General features: G+C 42.0%; 1 protein-coding gene across 2 annotated transcripts in view; it reads right to left on the bottom strand.

The window, feature by feature from the left end:
• Neos (nuclear receptor coactivator protein neosin) overlaps positions 1–15,092 on the bottom strand; it is a 125,025-nt gene extending 109,933 nt beyond the window's left edge. For both annotated transcript variants that reach the window (XM_050195857.3, XM_055063699.2), the window contains exon 1: positions 14,938–15,092. The gene's annotated coding sequence lies outside the window, so the exon portion shown is untranslated. The remainder of the gene's footprint in view (positions 1–14,937) is intronic.
• Positions 15,093–15,306: the final 214 nt, after the last annotated feature.

Raw genomic sequence — 15,306 nt, 5'->3', positions numbered from 1 at the left:
GTGACAGCGGTAAGCAGACTGCTAAAGGCCAAGCTATTAGCAACGCAAACTGCCAATCTGCTGTGTTGGGCCAAACCAAACAAGGGCATGAATATAGCAGCCACTTCAAAGATATCAATGTCATTTAGTAAAGCAATGAAGGGGGCTAGTTGGTGAACGTTCATGGTTATATTGCGCTCAGTTTTACAAACACTATGTTAAGGAAGGACAGGACGTGGACGGACGTAGCGCAAACTACCAACTGTTTAATACTGTTAAAGAACGTGCTTATATACAAGCAGATATGGTGCAGGGGGGGGGGGGGGGGGGGTACATATAAAAAGATATGACAAGGTGACGACATGTGATCACAGTTTGGGTCAGGCATACACCGTTCACATGCACCCGTTCGCCCTGGCAAACTCGACCTCAGCTTTGATAAGCGTGATGGACGGAGTGCTTACGCACATCTCTTTTTCTTTAGCTATCGCAAGCGCCTCCCATATTTCTCGCTCCGTTTTTGTTTTTGATGTTCCAATGACTGTGGTGCTTTCTAGTAGCGGGGAGCATTTGCATTGTTTGCAATGTGCAGCCAAGTTGCTAGGTGCTGTCAGAAGCTGGCACGTGTCAGAAGCTGGCACCACGTCCTGTCCTTCTTTAATATCGTGTTTGTAAAACTGAGCGCAATGTAACCATGAATTATCAATGTCATGCTTATCTTATCCCCTTCAGGCACCAGTTAATTCAGTTTGATGAAAATTTAGTTTCACTACATTTTATGCACCTTCAGGGTCAAGGAAAGCCCACTGCTGCAGACAAACTTTCAATGCTTCAGTGAGTTTTGCCAAGTTTACAGAATGTGGACTTCACGTGAGAACTCTCAACAGGAATGTCAGGTATGAGAACTATTTCATCTTTAGCATACTTGGAAAGCACCCATTCAGCCACTTGAAGTATAAGCTGGATGTAAAACATTATGAAAAAGAATGAAAGTCAATATGCTACATGATGACATACTAATACGAAGAGCAACATCTGGACTGGACGTCAACCTTCAAACTCGTTTATACCCCCCCCCCCCAAAACATATTAGACTTATTATTCGATGTTGCAGCATGTGTTCCGATATCTGCAACACATCTGAAATATCATTTTTATCAGTGTGCTTGCTTTTGATCCACCAATTTAACACAATTGTGCACACAGCGCCACGAAGGGCTTATGACCGAAATCATCCATTACACAGGAACAATTAGTCTGTTCACCATGTATTTGAGAGCAGCATTGCTGTGGCGCGTAAGCGGGAAGTTGGGCTGGCTCTCTAAATCTCTTTTTTGGCTTTCTTCTAAATGCTGACAAAAGATGCCACTCAAAAGATAAGCGCACTACAAATAAGTGAAATTGGCATATTCAAATGTGTTCTAAAATAACCTTGACATATCTACTATAAGTACCATATTAATTTAAAAGTTAGCAATTAATCATTACAAACTAATCAAGAGCAACACAAAACACTTCTTCAAGTAGCTGCTGTATACACAGTTGGTTTCATTTGCACAGAGCGTTAAGAAGCCCGTGTCGCAGAAAATCCGGCGTCCAGCATCACACGCCGCCTCGGCAAAAACAATTTCGAAGCAAATTCCGAACCTTGCATACCCAACCAATTCTCTACCACCAAAGTTGCTCATACCTTGATTTTCATTCTTTACAAAGTTATTCCTCGAAATTTTGAGAACAGCAGCCCACAAACAAATGTAATAGAAAAAAAACACCAACAGCGCATGTCCTTTATGTTAGCTCTTCTCAGACTGAAATATTAAAATTGGGAAACAATAAAAGGAGATCGACCCATGCAAAAGGCCGCGTTTCTACCAGAAAGCTCACCTTCGTGCATAGCATTCGCAGCCAGTGTTTCCCAGTAAATGTTAAGGTTACATAAGCTGCAGTTGCCGGGAAGCATGAAAAGAAGTAAGGGGTCTTTGAGCCCTATTGCACTCCACTCTTATGGGCGAAGCTTAAGCGACCTCCAAATTTTTATACAGAGAAAGAGAGAGAGGGGGAGAGAGAGGCATTTTAATGTTTCCACCTGCTGCTAACTGGAATTCTTGAACAGAAATCTAGCATGTATTTAGATCGACATTTCCCAAAATTTTCTAGCAAGAAACTGGCTTCATCCCAAGTCAAAACATCAACAAGTGTCACCACATGGAAGATGCTGAACATTTATTCAGATACAAGCTGACACTTGGGCATCAGCTTACAGTCGAAGATGAAGCTTGGTGAGCTAGTGCTAGAATACAGTTCGACTATGTTTTATGATGATGTTTTATGGCGCAAGGACCAGGTATGACCAAAGAGGGCCATGACAAATGGTAGTTTATCGGTGAATTGCGGATGGCATGGACAATGAATTCCTTATGGTAGATGTGACATGGCTGTAAAATGGCTGAAAACCTGTCGTTGTAAAAGGCGTAAAATATATAGGTACTAAAATAATGACGCTGACTAGTTAGTGATGTGGGCTATGGCAATTGGGTTTCATTAAAAACATGGTACAACAAAACATACCAGTGGCACTAGAGCTTCAATAGAGCCCTTGAATACAAGGGCTGTTAATTGCATGCTAAAAATTACCCGGCCAAATGATTTTCTGAGTGCCTGTTTCAGCAGAGAACTCCAAGACTATTTCTAGGTTGAAAAGTGGTTCACTGTTAAGAAAAAATGCTGGGTGAAGAGGTATATTTTCCCAATATGCAGAAGGGAAATACTTTTTCGTCTGCATCTATAGCAGGGCATTTAATGAGAACTTAGAGGACTATGAGATTATTGCCTCACTTACTACAAGTCGGAGGATCCCCCCCCCCCCCCCCCCCCGAGTCAAAAGGCAAGAGTGAGTACCGTTAAGTGCGTCCTATTCTTAATCGGCAAACAAGTACATCCTTGTACCGTGCTGTTCTCTCACTTATCCAGTTCCCTAGCTTTGGTTTTATCATGTGTAGCTTATTCAATGCTTGGGTATCCCACTCTCCTTGCCAATGATTCCTCAGTTTATGGCATAGAAAAGACTTTAGGTCTGCGACAGGCATAGGGATATTTCCATCTGTGTCGCTAAAACTCACTGACGTAGCATTTTTGTCAGCAGCTACATTCCCTTTTATACCTTTGTGGCCAGGTACCCAGCATAAAACAAATCACTTGGTTGCACATATATGTGGAGCGCAACAAGCTGTACAGTTTGTTTAAAACGGAATTCTTGTGTTTTCGTAGACTAATTAGGGCTCTCACGACACTTAACAAGTCTGTGAAGACAATAGCCTTAGCAACATTTGTGAGCCTCACATGTTGACTAGCCGAGAGTATAAGCATATGCTTCCGCTGTAACGATACCGGTGTGTGGATTTAGTGCCCCAGATGTTGAAAATGAGGGTCCGAGAGCTGCATAAGCAACACCAGCTGGAGAATTCGAAGCATCTGTGTAAAATTCAGCACAGGAATACTTCTCCTGAAGTTCCAAGAAAATGTGAATATATATGTGCCTCAGGTGCTTGTTTTGATATTTCTATGAAAGAGGTGTTACACTGAATAGTCTGCCACTCCCAGGTGGTAGAAGCCAAATAGGAGCCATTAGGACATTCTCTAAAAGATGGACCTGTGTTTTTTCTGAGAGTGCTTCCAGCCAAAGGGACAGAGGAGGTCGGATGGCTGGGCGGCTACGGAACAGCCTGACAGTGGGCAAGTCACGAATAGTAAAATGAGATGGATGCTAAATATGTGATTTAACTTTCAGGGCATCAGAGAAAGTTAAATATGTCCTTTGTAGATGTAGAGACCATTTGATGGACTTAACGTACAGGCTTTCTACAGGACTAGTTCTGAAAGCACCTGTGGCAAGACAGATACCAAAGTGGTGAATCGAATCTAGCATCAAGGCACTAGGCATAGCAGAGTTATATAATATGGCTCCGCAGTCGAGGCGTGACCTTACCAGACTTTTATGCAAGCTCAAGGGGCATGGTGCTTCTTCCCCAGGATGCGCAGGACAAGAGCTTCAGTAGATTCATTGTTTTCATGCACTTTGCTTTCAGAGATTTCAAGTGGGGGATAAATGTTAATTTAGAGTCTAAAATGAGGCCCAAAAATTTATATTCACGACTCACAGGTAGCTGTTGTCAATTAAGATAAATAGCAGGGTCAGGTAATATACCTCTCTTGTTTGAGACAAGAACACACATGCTTTCTTGCGGGTTTAGTTTAAACCCATTCTCGTCAGCCCATTTTGACAATTTCTTGAGCCCAAGCTCTACATGTCACTCACAGATCGAAATACTACACGAGTTAAAACCTATTTGTACGTCATCCACATACACAGACACGTCCCACGTACCACGTACACATCACTGTATGTGGTATGATAGTGTGGAGAGTTCATTTTTACAATTAATAGAGTGCAGCTATGCACACTACCTAACGGTACACACCTTTCCTGTGTAAATAGATGAAATAGGACATTACCAACTCTAACCCAGAAAGTGCGGTTAGACAGGTAACTTCGAATGACATTCAGAAAATTGCCTCGGATTCCCATTTCAGCCAGGTCACGGAGAATTCCGAAACACCATGTGGCGTCATATGCCTCCTCCATATCAATAAATACTGACAAAAAGAGCTACTTCTGCACAAAAGCATCATGAATATTCGCCTTGATGCAAACAAGGTGATCAGTTGTGGATCTACCTTCCACGAAACCACACTGTAGGGGGTCTAATAGTTCGTTACGTTCAAGAAAATGAAGGAGACGCCAGTTAACCATTGTCTCAAACAGTTTACATAGGCAACTCGTCAAGGCTATAGGCCTATAGCTGTTGACCGAAGTTGGGTCCTTGTAATATTTTAGTATTGGAATGATTATTGCTTCTTTCCAGGCAGACGGAATGCGGCTGGCAGAGAACACGGTGTTGAAAAGTGACAGTAGTGTTTAGTGGGTTTCAGGGTATAGGTGATCATTTTATACAGCATTCTGTCACTTCCTGGAGCGGACTTCCTCGAGCGAACTATTTATGCAGCCTGAAATCCCGTTATGTTAAATGGATGGTTGTAAGGTTTATTACTATTTCTTTCCAATCCAGAGGCAGTCACTCCGCTTGTCACCGGTATCTCAGAAATGTATCTGAGTAGTGGGATAACTAGAAATCTTTTCAAAGTGTGCCCCTAGAGAATCAGCTTCGTAAATAAGTGAGTCTCCTTGTGTATTTATTAATGGTAGTTTACCCTGTTTCAGGCTTTTCTTTCGTCTCTATATGAATGAATGCTAGAGATGTATTTTTGCCAGCTGTCCCTTTTGGCACGGTGGCGTGTTCTACCTTCTGACTTTATTTTCTTGAAGCTTATCAGGTTCTCAGTAGTTGGAGAGTCGTAAAGGCGACTTCAAGCCTTATCTTGATTTTTACAAGCTTGCTTACACTCATCATTCCACCAGAGAATACTTCGTTTAGAGGGTGATCCATTTATTTCAGCTATACAATAGATGCAGCATCAGTCATAAACACTGTTAAACATGACACTGCGTCATCGATTGGGAGAGTACAGATGTCATCCCAGGTCAAATGTGTCAGTTCTCTGTATCATTTCCAGTCGGCAGTTGACCTTCCAAAGGGGTAGATGTGGAGAACACTCATCGCCTTTTGTCGATTTTAAGACAATTGGGAAATGGTCGCTCCCATACGGATTTTGGATCAAGTTTCACTCCAAGTATGGTACGAGTGTACTTGATATGATGCTTAACTCTATAGATGAGAATGTCTTGTTTGCCACGCTGTAGAATGTGGGCTCTTCCTTGTTTAGTAAGCATGCACTTGTGGAAAAGAGCAAGTTTTCTAATACGTGCCCTCTCTCATCGCAACAAGAATCTCCCCAGAGAGTGCTATGCACATTTAAATCTCCTACTACAATGCAAGGTTTGGGAAGTTCTACGATAAAGCTCTGGAATTCTGTTCTGGAAAGTTGATAGCTGGGAGGGATGTACAGAGCTAACTGTGACTAGCTTATTAAATAGCGCAGCTCTAATCAAAACTGCCTCAAGGGGCATTTGCAGCTGTAAATGCTGGCAGGCAACACCCTTGTCTACTATTACGGCCACACCACCCAACGAGGCAAGGGTATTGTTGCAGTCTTTGTGATAGATGTCATATGGTCGGAGAAAGTTAGTGCGTGAAGGATTGAGGTGTGTCTCTTGAACACACAGTACCCTTGGATTCAGTTTATGTAGTGTTTCCTTAATGTCATCAAGATTATGTATTAGATCTCTCACATTCCATTGTATTATTTGTGTAGCCATATTGAAAATGTTTCGTGCTGTGTGTCAACAGAAATAAATTTAGCCCACGAGACCTTTCCAGGCTCCGTGATACGAGATTTTTCCTTTTCCCTGGCGGGCTCCAGGGAGCTGCGCCATTCCTTTGGTGTCTGAGACGCCGTACTAGTGTTGCTTGCATCCATCACCTCTTCAGAGATGCTAGATGATGCCCGCTCGGCGGGCACATTTGGGTTTTCTCTGGCCTGTCTGCAAGCGCAGTGACTCTGGGACCGGCAGACCTGGATTTCTGGCAGCGATCAGAACAGCACTGGCCGCTCCTGCCAGAGGGAGCTGATGGTGGAACTACCGTTACATTCTGTGTAATTCAGGCAGCCGCCGGAGGATGTGGCGCTGTCCCCCGGCGTGTCACATCACTGTAGGACGGATTCAACCGATTGTGAGCAGAAAAATTCTTGCGCGCTTCTGGGAACAAGATGTTTAGTTTGACCTTGAATTCAATTATTTATTTTTCTTTCTTCCATGACGGGCACGATTGCGAATAGGCGGGGTGGTCTCTGCCACAGCACAGTGGGTTGCGGAAGTACAGTTGTCTGAAGTGTGGTCTTTAGATGCACATTTTGCACATGTAGCATGCCCTCGGCAGCTCTGAGACCCATGCCCTAAACGCTGACACTTGAAGCATTGGAGCGGATGGAAATGTACGGCTGTACACGAAGTTTACAATATCCGGTCTCTATTTAATCGGGGGAGTTCACTTGTTCCAAACATTATCACATGCTTTGTTGGAATTTCCTTGTCATCGTGCCTTAACTTAATTTGTTGCACCTTTACCACGCTCTGGTCTTGCAATCCATCCAACAGCTCGCTTTCACTGAGTTCAAGGAGGCCGTCATCAGAAATGACACCATGCACAGTGTTCATTGACCTGTGGGGGCTCACAGAGACAGGAATGTCATCAAACACAACAAGTTTTGTCAGTTTGTTGCATTCAAGCTTGTCACCACTTTCCATCTTAGTTACTTTGTAACTAGAGCCGATTGCTTCTGTCAGACATTTTGCGACAACAGATAGGGATATTGTACGGACTGTCTTGGTTTCATGTTGACTATGTATTACATGGTACCTCGGAAATGTTTCTCTTGGTTTCATGAAAAAGTTGAACGTTTCATCGGTGCGCCCTCTCTTCAGGGAGCGATCAGAGAGTGGAGGGAAACTGGAAGCCATATATAGCATTACTGGATTCGGTAGGAATGCCCACCGCCCACCTCGAAGCCCAACCTGGGGATGTCACATGAATAGAAATATATTCTGCGTATGCCAGCGGTACGTTCCCACTATAACCTAATATATATATACCCAAGACTGGATATATTACACAAGGTTAAACCTTGCCGCCCAGAAAATAGGAAGTTAAAAGAAGTGAATAGAAGAAAAGAAAGATGGAAAAGCGGGAGAGAAAGCAAAAAATTTCAGGAGGGGGGCAGGAAAAGGCGACCGCTGATTTCCTCCAGGTGGGTCAGGCTGGAGGTGCCGTCTATATGAAGCAGAGGCCGAAGAGGTGTGTTGCCTCCACCGGGGGGGGGCGGGGGGGGGGGGGGGGCCTTAAAGGTCCAAACACCTGGTATCAACTCAACCCCCAGGATTGAGATCAGACATCCACCTTTGTAGCAATTGTTACGAATGGGTGGATGTCTGATTTTGCCGTAATTAATAACCCCCAGGATCCCTCTTTCCCCAGACACGGCTAAGCTACGCACGGCTGCAGGCAGGAGGGTTGAGCCATCATGTAGAATGCAGTTTAGTATTCTACAAGCTGTTAGTGTAGATTTTGCTTCCTACAATTCATTTGAGGGCTGTGCCTGTGTCACTGCACCCAATATAAAGTACCTTAGCTACTGCAACTGCTGCTCTGTTTTTTTTCCAGAACTGCTAGAGTTACCAGAGAAAACAAAAGCGTGCTGCATAATTCAGATGCTATCAAGGAGGAACACTGATTATACCTTAAACAACATGCAAAACAGCAGACAATAACTAAGAACCTACGTGTGTGTGTTTTTTTGTTTTGTTTTTTTTTAATGCCGGGGTATACCGGTAAACTCCAGGTCAACTTACAGTGCCATAGCCATGAAGTCTAACAACTCCTGTGGTGCATTTTATGTAGCCACACTTCTCAATTTCTTTTTGTTAAACTGAATTTCATGCCTCCCACATGCCACAATGGTTCTACTAATGCTTGCTCTCACTTCCTTTTCATTTACACACAGTCATTGTTCGTCATTTCTTCAAAGTGCAGCAAAAACAAAGTCAGAAGCATCATAGAAAAATTCCCCTTTTCCTGCACTGCAGTAGAGAGGGAAAAAGATGCCCCAAGGCCTTTTTTTTTAGTAGAATTAGTAGAATTAATGCAGCATGTGTTTTTGAAACAGCCCTGTTAGTCCCAATTTTGGCGACACTGGGTTCCACTATTCACTATGCCCACTTATATAAACACTTAGATTATCCACTCACAGGCCTCACTGCAGCTCACACTGCTCAGTGAAAAAAACATGGCCTAAATGGCATCACCTAAAAGTACCTTTTTCACAGCTGTCTTATAAAGTGATTTCTGATTACTGGCAGAAACCTTTAACAGATATGCTTAAACAGTGCCAGATGAACACTCAACAAAGCACTATACAAGCTCATCAACCTGTCAACACAGTCGTAGGGTTAAGCCTCTCACAAGCTGCTTAAGCAAGGTGATGTAGATTAAAGCAATTGATGTGGAGACTACTTAAGGTACTGTGGGTAACACTGACTTCGAAACCTATGCAGAAAGAAAGTTCTGTTCCAGCAGGAAGGGGGGGGGGGGGGGGGGGAATGCACAGCAGAGCTGTGCTTATCTGCATGATGCCTCCACGGCGTCTCCACATGCACAAAGATAAGAAAACCTAGGATCTGTGCAGCCTTTAATAATCTTACCCTTAGAAAAGGCAATGTGCAGGAGCCACACAGGCTGTGGCATCAGACAATGTTCAGTCCACTCACCATCAGTGCACACACAACAGAGACACCACACAAAAAAGCACAACCAAATCATGCAAGAGAAAGTGCAATAGGCCCCCGCTGGTTGAGACATCACTGTACCATGGTTCATCCTGTTCATTGTATGCAAAATGCGCAAGCTGTCAGATTGTTTTAAGTGAACGGCCGTCTAATACTTCTTAGGGAACTTGGTACTATGAGAAACTGCTCTTAATTACCAATAGTTTCCACTAAATGGCAACATTACATGTGGGCCTAACTGTAGTGTATATGCAGGTTTCACTTGCTTTTTCACCTTAAAAGAAATCTTACACAGCTTTCGGATCTGCTTTTTCACGAATGAATAAAAAACCCATGTCTAATCCTTTAAAACACAATCTATTCTCCAATGCCCATCAAAGGTTTTAAACAATATTTAACAAATTCTATGTTGTGCTTTTGAATTTTAATGCTAAGCCTTTGGAATTAACGCAATAAAATGACCACATTTCAGGAGAACAGAAATCATACCAAACTTCTCCCTAATTATAACTACCACACCACTCACATCATTCTAGGATCAAATAAAAGCAGTGTATTTCACATTATTCCATGTAAAAAATTAGCAGAAAAAAAAAAAAAGACTATAAAGATCCTTAAGCATTACCGCAAGTAAGTACCACTAATGTCACAGTTACATAAAGTTCTCACATTCCACAAAACCAGATATTAAACAAGAGTATACAAACAAAAGCTGGTCACAATGTTGTCACTCTCCAGCATAATTTGGGCTTACATGCCCTTTATCTCCTTTAACCAAGTGTCAAATACATGTGCCCACAAACTGAGGAACCCGAACTTTCATTTACAATACTATGCCACAGTATCTCACATGCCATCAGTCATTCGCAATAATGTTTGTTACGCTACTATGTACTTGTTAACCTACCCTTTCAATGTGACACTCTGATTTTGGAGTGTGCAACACCCCTTCATTATGCTTTGTGCAGACATCACTGCCGAGAACAGCACAAGCCAAATTTTAAAAACAGGTTGTGTGAGAGCCTATATTCAAAATTATCGTGCTTGCCTAACACCTACTTTGGAAGGTTTTGTACTCAAAAAAGAGTAACAAGGCCGGTTTCCACAAACAAATTGAACTAGATTACATGTTCACAATGAGCACCTTCAGATGAAGTGAATGTGTAGCTGGTTGCTGCATGCTACCAACACACTAGGTCTGCATAGTGGTGCTGCATAGCATAGTCTGCATAGCAAGGGCCAGGATAATGTAAGGATTCTATCCAAATGCTATTCCTTTTGGTGCTTCATCAGTGGTCAGAGCAGCACTGCACCCGCATTGTTAACAGGATCTGCCAACTGCGAATGGTGCATGATATGAGTGGCATAGAATCAACCGGAAAGAATTCCTACATTATACCGGCCCAGAACTCTCAGAAATGTATTTATAAAACTTCAACCCTAAATGTATTGCACTCAGTGAGCCTAAGAAAAATGATTGCATGAAAAAGCACTGAAAGGCCGACAGAAAACTAGGCTAGTAAAGCTTGCACTCCTTTTTCCGAGTTCTATTCCTGTCATTATCACAACTAGCCCAACCTGGTGTTAAAGGGGCAATAAAAAGAAACATTAAGCTAATTTAAACTGATTCCTTCAAAACTATTTTCGCCAGTCTCGATGCTGTCAAAATCCACGTCATGGCAAGTTAGTGCAGGAAATCGAAGGCGGTAGGCAGCACCACACGTCTTTAGTTTGTGCATCTCTTTTGGTATTGTAGAAGGGTAAATTACTAGGAGTGAGAGAATACTGGCAACTTTTGAATAACAAATTGAATAGTCACTATTTGTCAATGCGAACATTTTTTGAACATTTCAAAACTTCCAGTGCACCCAATTAAGCACAAAATTTGGGCAAAAGTACAGTAACATTTCACCCCTGCAGGCATAACATAGGCGTGAAACATGAGAATCTGCACAGTGGAGCGTGCACATCCCTTAGGTAGCCATACTTTGTTCGCTCTTAATGCTCCATTTGTGCTTTTAATAAATGCACCATAATGTACTTTGAAATGACAGAAACTTGCTAACTTTAGGAATACTAAGATGTGAACACCATTTTTTAATTAAATGCAATAATGGCTGTTTATTATTCGAAAAGTATTTGAAAATCATTCAATACTCAATTCTATTCATTTTTGGCATTATTCAATTCGTATTCGATTTGGTCTCAAAAATCATTATTCGCACACCGCTATAAATTACTATTATAGCTGAAGTTTTTCTCTTTAGTGTCCCATTAACATAGGCAGAGTGCTACTAGGAAAACTGACAAAGCGAAAACTAAAAGAAACGAAACAATATTTACATTATTCTGGCCTAGTACATTGAAACACAACATAAATTGGGATTATTGTACATTGCCTTGAAAGCTGTAGATAACAAAATTGTATACCATGATGAGCCAACATGCTACTATCAGTATTTTTCTTAAATTTTCCATACTTTGCATTTTTCTAGCTCATAAACTTACAAGAGAAAACTTTCAAGAGAATTTGTAATTGGATTTGCACAAACCAGTTTCTGTAAGCAGATTATTGAAGTGGAACCAAGGCACTCCAGCTTTAGAAACAACCATATATTATACAAGCAATAAGCTATAAGCCACACTCAATGTATTTGACAAGAGGTGGGCAAATATCAACGTTTTCGAATGCAAATAGTAAGTATTTCATATAGAATAGTCATAAGCAGACGCATATATTTACAGCAGGAAGATTTATTTCGGTATAGTTGGGTACTACGCCTGTATTGATTAGTTCAAACAAAGGCAGCCAACCATCAGGTACAAAGGATCAACTTTGAATGATAAGATCACTAAATGCCATTAAAAAAATTCCACAAACAGCCTCTTAGCAACATTAAAGCCTGTAGCAAAAAATAATGACTGCTGTATGACTAGCTTAAGTAAACAGTTGCCGATAAATATCAGTAGTAGTGCATAAAAGAAAGAACTGCTGAAAGAGGCGTGCCGCAGGCACATGTAAAAGGGCCCACTATAAGGAAAACATCCCAGGTTGTAGCATGAAAGTTATCTCTGCTACATGGCTTGACTGCCAAAAATACTAAATGGCAGACTATAAGCAAAAATCAGAGGTCACATAAGCTTCCACCACGAAAACAAAACCAAACCTTGCATTACCTCGGTGTAACTTCTGTCAAAGTCAAACTTCTCATAATTTGCGATACTTTGCTTAACACAGAGGGAACAGTAACCAGACTTTCACAGTCGGTTGATGCAAAATATTTGATTCAAATATTCGAAAACACAAATTTTTTTTTTCAAATAGGAATACGAACCAGTGTGTCATATTCGATTCGTATTCGAAACTTCAAGTATTTGCCCACCCCTTACCTTGACATTAAGCTATGTTCACCGTATCTAGTAATCGTTATAGAGATAAGGAATCAACAAGTAGCATATTAGTCAAACTGACTTAAGAATGCGCTTCAGAACTCTTAGCTCTTAACAATCTGAACACACAGATTTTGCTGTTCTACAAGATAGTACCACACACAAAAGAACATGTCGGCTATTCAATGTGCTGGAGAGCACGAAGCTAAGCAACCAGATTTAACATAGCAGTGGCAGCAATTCTCTTATACCAGACAGGTCCAGTATTATTAAGTAGAAACAGATGCTCATTTTGCAGGCTGCTAAATCAACAAGTTCATGAGAAATCCCAGTGGTTTGTCTGAAACAACTTTTCTTGGCTCAACGGATGAAAATGCATAGTCTTTGGGTTGATTCAGCTCAAGAATGCACACTTGTGAGCAAATGTAAGGAAATCTAACTTCAATCTACCACAGATCTTGCATTTGGTGGACAAATGCATGCCTCCTTGCCTGAACAAGGAGACTGCTAATTGACCAGTGTAATTCATCATTAGAAATTATGAAAACGTGGGCAAAAATCACTAGAGGAGCACTGTTACAGTTGCAAATAGTACAGTGTCATGCAAACATGGTGCCTGACACATAGGTTGGTTTGATCTCATTACAGAGCTAAAAAGTTGGCACATATATACTTAGACAATTGAAATGCGACCATGACCAACGTGAACCAACAGAAAAACAAACAACACACAAAGTTAATTCAATAGCGAACATTGTTTAACTGCACAAACAAACGGACCACAGAGACAGCATGGGACAAGGGCGCAGACAATGACTGCGCCCGTCCTTGTCCCATGCTGTCTCTGTGGTCCGTTTGTTCGCGTAGTTAAACAATGTTCGCTAATATGTACCAACTCGCCCAACAACAAGTTCTTCTAAAATACATATGTTCTACAGCGGGCTATGGTTTTTGTGTTCCCTGCGCCCGTCCTTGTCCCATGCTGTCTCTGTGGTCCGTTTGCTCGCACAATTAAACAATGTTCGCTAATATGTACCAACTCGCCCAACAACAAGCTCTTCTAAAAGTTAATTCAATAACAGCTCTGCATGAAAAACAGATGGGCGAAAGGCTGTCGAGAAAGGTGTTTTGTAGACGTGCATAGCCAACCCAAAGCAGTTATTGATCGTTTCACAGGATACATTTAATCGATTAATAATTCATAGGTGTTACCAGCCCTAGTTTACATTTGGCAGAAATAAGGGCTACATTATGCGTAATACACAGGCAAATTTCAAAATGTGTGGGTTAATTATAGTATTCGCAATAAATTATGTATGTAGCAGCAGTGCTCATGTATGATGATTTCTGTTGAGTGTAGTCTACCAACGTTTTACATCATTCGTAACGGTGACATTCAGATATGCGCATCAGGGTAGGCACAGCGATCTATATTCGAAGAACTCGGTGTACATCTGCACTGAAAACATGAGCGACACGAGCTATCACAACCCTTCCTACATGAAACAGCACGGCAAACACGTAAGAGTTGCCAAGGCATTGCTAAAAACAAAAATACGTCGAGCTGTCGAGAGTGGCACACACGCACAACCAAAACTTGTTCCATAATGCCCACGTTTTAAGAGGCGCAAACGCGTACAACGTTGATTATATTCAAGTGCAACGATGTGGTTTGCAAAATACTGAGAATGTGCAATGTGTGCGCGATCACAGGTTGTCACACAATAAATAATCAAAAAGCATTGTGAATTAAGCGAAAGGCGAAAAAGAAGCTGCACAGACACGGGAGACACACTCCGGGCGCACTTTTTCGACGTTCGGTGCAACGTGTTCGCAATCAAGTGTATGAAGACCGCAATATGCATGCACCTCTCTAAAAGGAACAAAAAGATTCGAATTTCATTCATATTCCTCCAGCAACGAATAGAATTCGACGTGCCAAGACGAATTTTGTCAAGTGAGCTTCGGCAAAACCCGGCTTAGAAATCAGTGTCAAAGCAACAGGAAAGAAAAAAAGAAGTTATTAACCACCGACGAAACTTGCACACACATGCTGAGAAACAAAATATTTTTAAACTTTTGCCACATTAACACTGCATGCAGTAACTTTTCTTCTATTTCTCTTAGGGTTACCAAGACGATTGTAGTAGACAACGCAAAGGTCTTACAGGGTCTATTTTAATGGGAAAGGGAAATCAACCTAGGCTTACCTTACAGTATTAGCGGCGCAACACGTGGAATGTACCACTGGTATCGCGTATAACACCCCGCTATCAAAGCTACCACAGTGCTACGATACAAGGCACGTATCCACGCCGCGCGGCAGCCCAGGCAGCCATTATAGGCACAAGGGCCGCGCATAGGCGAAACGCATTGCTTGATTGGCTGGGTGGTAAAGGCGCCGTCTAATTGGTCAATGGGCCGGCCAAAGCGACCAGAGCCACAGCTAGAGGCATAGAGTTTCTCACTACATTACCTAGAGGGAAATCTGGCGCTGCTGCGCTGTGGTATGCAAGGGAATGCCGGTATCATAGAGTTTCTCACTACAGAAACTCTATGGCCGGTATATTGTGACTTCG

Source organism: Dermacentor andersoni, chromosome 1, assembly GCF_023375885.2.
Source record: "Dermacentor andersoni chromosome 1, qqDerAnde1_hic_scaffold, whole genome shotgun sequence".
In the NCBI taxonomy this organism is placed as follows: domain Eukaryota; kingdom Metazoa; phylum Arthropoda; class Arachnida; order Ixodida; family Ixodidae; genus Dermacentor; species Dermacentor andersoni.
Note: the sequence above shows the minus strand (reverse complement) of the source record. Positions and strands in the feature narration are given on the sequence as shown.